Consider the following 5,464-nt stretch of genomic DNA (forward strand, 5'->3'; position numbering starts at 1 on the left):
AACTCAAGAACAATGGCAATGGGTTTTTGATCCTACTGCACGTGCTGGCTTTGGGGGGGCCTGGGCGGTTTGGATGCTCAACTTACTGAACCTGGATGGAGGTGGGCGGTCCTTGGACTTCCCACAGGTCAGGGAGCCCTGATGGTTCTCCACTTTCTTTATGTGGGTTCTTACTGCTATGAACTTTAATCTTAGCACTTCTTTCATAGTGTGCATAGGTTTGGGTACTTTGTGCCTTCATTTTCATTTAATTCTAGGAAGTCTTTAATTTCTTTATTATTTTCTTGACTTAGGGGTTCAACTGAGCACTGGTCAATTTCCATGAGTTTATAGGCTTTCTGAAAGTAGTGTTGTTCTTAAATTCTAACTTTAAAATATGGTGATCTGATAAGATAAGGGAGTTGTTCCATTTTTTTTTATCTGTAGAGGTTTTTACTGAGTATATGGTCAGTTTTAGAGAAGGGTCCATGAAGTGCTTAGAAGAAGGTATATTCTTTTGTATTTGGTGAAATGTTCTATAGATGTCTGTTAAGTCCATTTGAGTCATGACTTCTGTGAGTTCTCTTATTTCTCTGATTTCCTAGATGTTTTGTGTTAAGAATTTGTTGGATTTAATGCTTACTTTAACAAATGAATAAATTTTCTCTATAGTATCTTCAACACCTGAGATTTTCTCTTTCATCTCTTATATTCTGTTGTTTATAGTTGCCTCTGTAGATTCTGTTCATTTACCCAGATTTTCCAAATCCAGAATTCTTTCAGTTTGTGTTTTTTCTTATTGCCTCTATATCAGTCTTCAAGTCTTGAATTGTTTATTTCACCTGTTTGATTGTTTTTTCTTGGTTTTCTTGGGGGTTTTTTGTTTGAGGGATTTATTAATTTTTTTCATTTTTTTGTTTGTCTTTTCCTCGATTTCTTTAAGAGAGTCTTTCATTTCCTCTTTAAAGGTCTCTATCATCTTCATAAAGATATGCTTAAAATAGCTTTCTTCTGCTTTTTATGGGTTAGGATGATCAAGTTTTCTGTTGTGTGACCACTGGGTTCTGGTGTTACAACGTTGCTTTTTAGGTTGTTGGATGAATTCTTGCATTGACGCCTACCCATGTCTTCCTTCAGTTGATGCTGGCAATGTCTTAGTCCAATTCTTGCAGTGGCTGTTTGAGTCTTTTGGGAATAGTTCATTGTCTGTTCTCTACTGTCAATGTGTGTGTGTCAGGGAAACACTGAGGTCTCTCTTAACCTTCTCTCTTAGTCTTCTCTTCTGGTTCTCTCTTGGTTTACTCTGTGTAGTCACAGCTTGTGCTTTAGAGTTTCTCTTTTGGTTCTCTCTCTTCATCCTCTCTTGAAACTTTCCTGCATGCTGGCTAGATAAGCAGAGGCAGTTGTGGGAGAAGCCAGGTGATTTGCCCCAATATAGAGAGTCTAGAGTGTGGGATATCCTGCTGGGTAGCTGGTCACTATCTCTTGGTCTTCTCTGTATTGTAGCAAGATGTGTTTTAGAGTTTCACCTGGGTTGCAGGAGGATCGGCGAGTTTGGGAACAGGATGGGGTAGTAGCTTGCATGATCCAGTGGATGGGGTGGATATTGGGACAGACTACCTGCAGGAAACTCTCCTGCTGGCTGGCTAGAGAAGCCAAGGAAGTTGGGGGAGGGGGCTGGGTTTTGCCTGACTATGAAGGATATAAGAGAGTGGGATGTCCCACAACAGGATTGGTCACTCAAACCTTGGTCCTTTCAGTATTGTAGCAAGCTGTGTTTCAGAATTTCACTGAGGTTTCAGAAGGACAGGCCACTCAACATGTTTTTTTTTTAAAGAAAGGGAAAGTGCTTGGGAAAGATGGCTCAGTGGTGAGCCCTTGTTCCTCTTCAAGAGGGCTCAGAACATGATACTCAGCATCTCCATCTTTGACTTAAAAGAGCCACACGATTTCTCTTCTGGCCTCCATGGGCTCTTTCACACACATACATATACCACTCATCATCCCACCTCCATACACAAGTACAATAATTAAAAATAAATTTTAAACAAATTATTTTTTAAAAATTCTAAAGCTAAAACATCCAAAGTGCAGTGATGCCACTGTCCCACAGGGAATATTGCTTTTTGATAGTCCTTCCTCCACACCAAGACTTCCTTTCAGCCCTGTAAACTTCAGTTTACAGTATAGTATATGGTTATGGGTTTAAATTTTAGGGCACTGTACCAAGTTGCATCTCATTTCAAAAACTGAACTGTCTCTATATTTAAGGGTTGGTAATTAACCTTCTCCCATAAATTTGAACCGCATTTATGGCTAGAAACCAATTATGAGTGAGTACATCCCATGTTCCTCTTTTTGGGTCTGGCTTACCTCACTCAGGATAGTGTTTTCTATTTCCATCCATTTGCATGCAAAATTCGAGAAGTCATTGTTTTTTACCGCTGAGTATTACTCTAATGTGTATATATTCCACACTTTCTTCACCTATTCTTCCATTGAAGGACATCTAGGTTGTTTCCAGGTTCTGGCTATTACAAATAATGCTGCTATGAACATAGTTGAACAAATGCCCTTGTCATATGATCGGGTATATTCCCAAGAGTGGTATTGCTGGGTCCAGGGGTAGGTTGATGCCGAATTTCCTGAGAAACCGCCACACCCCCAGTTAGTTCCTGGGGCAGCTGAGGATAGGGAACCTGAAATGACCCTATCCTATAGCCATACTGATGAATATCTTGCATATCACCATAGAACCTTCATCTGGGGATGGATGGAGATAGAGACAGAGACCCACACTGGAGCACCGGACTGAGATCCCAATGTCCCAATGAGGAGCAGAAGGAGGGAGAACATGAGCAAAGAAGTCAGAACCACAAGGGGTGCACCCACCCACGGAGAAAGTGGGGCTGATCTATTGGGAACTCACCAAGCCGAGCTGGACTGTGACTGAAAAAGCATGGGATAAAACTGGACTCTCTGAATATGGCAGACAATGAGGGCTGCTGAGAAGCCAAAGACAATGGCACTGGGTTTCGATCCTACTTCATGTTCTGGCTTTGTGGGAGCTTAGCCAGTTTGGATGTTCACCTTTCTAGACCTGGACGGAGGGGGGAGGACTTTGGACTTTCCACAGGGTAGGGCACCCTGACTGCTCTTCAGACTGGAGGGGGGGGGGGAGGAGTGGGGGGGAGGGGGAGAGGAGTGGGAGGAGGGGGAGGGAAATGGGAGGCTGGGAGGAGGTGAAAAATTTTTTTCAATAAAAAAAATAAGGTCAAAAAAATAAAAATAAATAAATTTGAACCGCATATAACTTAAAGTATATAAAGCCAAGATGTAAGTATTCACATACTTATGTGAGTATATTAAAAGTTAGTTTTTCTTTTCAAGGTTATCAGTAGGCACTACTATGGGTCTATCAGTTTCAAGAATGTGTGAAGTTGTATTATATTACTGAAATGTTGAAAGTTTGCTTTAATATTTGTTGTTAGTAAAATGATGGTGTAAGAATTGGCAGGACCAGTTCTTATAGTATGTTATTACCATATTGTCAAGCAATGTGTGGGTGCCAATGCTGACAACACTGGGTGTGTGGTAAGTCAAGCATGAGCCATGGATTTCTTATGACAATAATACATTTCAACCCTTATCTTATTACCAAATTTTTTGGACACCACAGGATAATATATTTAGTTTTTTTTTTCTGCTTGTATATGAGATTTCAAGTGATGTAGCCAAACGCAGTGAGAATACAGAGTCATTTCCTGATATTGGTTTATTGATCATTGAATCATGAGTATTTGAATATCCAAACCCTTCTCCATCTTTGTGTTGTGTTAAACTTTACCTCCTAAATTCTATAGGTTTCATTGAAGAAATCACAGTAATAAGTTTTATCATAGAACAGTTCCTTTTTCTCAAGAAATTGCTATAAAGTCTTTGGATATGGAATGTGTGCATTATGTCGCTGGAACATTACACAGGAATTTTAAGAGAGAAGTCATGGTTCCTTTAAAGACATCATTTAAACCCAAACTGCATTTAAGGCTACAGAAACAGTGTAATATATTGACAAGTGTTGGGCTAAAATCAAAGTCACATTGTATATGTTCTGGAAGTAGGAAAAAGTTGAATCATCTTATTAAAAGCAGACTGTGTAACAATAGAAATGTGTCAAAATCTTTTATTTATCTTTTTATGAGAAGGCTAAATACTTCAGGAAAGGGAATAAGGTTTTCTCATGTTAACTAATCCAGAAAAAAGCGAACAGAAATTTTCTTTCTTCAGCATTTATTGATATTAATTGCTTTATTGAACTAGCTGTGGGAACTGGGATTCCCAATGCCAGCATAGAGGATCATAATTTATAAGCTAACCGATCCCACAAATTCCACGCTTAGCTCAACATTTCCGTTGTAAATATGGAATCCTTTAAAAATGTTATATTTCAGCTTTCTTACTGGATGTGAGATCACATGAGCTAAATGATAAAACACTTTTTTCACAAAAAATGGGAATTAGAACGTCTTATATACTAGGTCCAAACCAAACCTTGAAATCAAGTTTATTATTACGTTTTTCTTCACTTTATTTTTTATTTGTCCACATTGCTCTATTACAGGTGTCCCTAGGTACAACCATCAGTAAAAACAAAACACATGTGTAGCTCATAAATCTATACTTGTACTAAAGCATGGGAGAAAAGTATGATCAATGCCACCTTCCAGTTGCCTTCCTCTGAGCACTAAGAAATCCTTTACATGTTCTGAACTTAGGGTCGTAAACACCAAGCTGGGTCCCATGTGAAAGGTTGGTAGGAAGTCTCTGCATGCTATTTCTAGTTGAAACTATGGCAGTCAAGGCAAAAAGTCCAGGTTATTTAGAACATGGAATGACCTGGTCATCAAGATTTGGTATAAATAAATAAATAAATAAATAAATAAATAAATAAATAAATAGTAAGCTGCCAATTACACTTATTTGTACAAACTTAGAAAGTCCAGATACGTTATTGTTGAATACCGCAGGAATGTTTTATTCAAGAATGACCTAAACTGGCATGAAGAAAGGCCTTTACTTTTATTCAGATATGCAAACTACAATGGCACCTCACTAACATGTGACTAACAAGGCCCAAGGCTCAACTGGATATTTGCTTATTATGTCTAATTTTCATGTTTAACACATCAGAAATTTTAAATCACATCAGGCTGAAATGTTGTGTGGAAATTATATTTAGTGACTTTCTTCTTTCTCCACTTTGTTTTGATAATTGAGAACCTGGTTCTAACAATATTCTTCTGTCATGAAATTCAGCAACAAATACGAAGGAGCACTGAGGCTGCTGCATATTATATTTGATAAATCACTAGTTTATTTCTACATTTTGCTTTTCTTTTTTTTATTTTGTGGTTTTTTCGAGACAGGGTTTCTCTGTGGTTTTGGAGCCTGTCCTGGAACTAGCTCTTGTAGACCAGGCTGGTCT

Source organism: Microtus ochrogaster, chromosome 4 (assembly GCF_000317375.1).
Source record: "Microtus ochrogaster isolate Prairie Vole_2 chromosome 4, MicOch1.0, whole genome shotgun sequence".
In the NCBI taxonomy this organism is placed as follows: Eukaryota; Metazoa; Chordata; class Mammalia; order Rodentia; family Cricetidae; genus Microtus; species Microtus ochrogaster.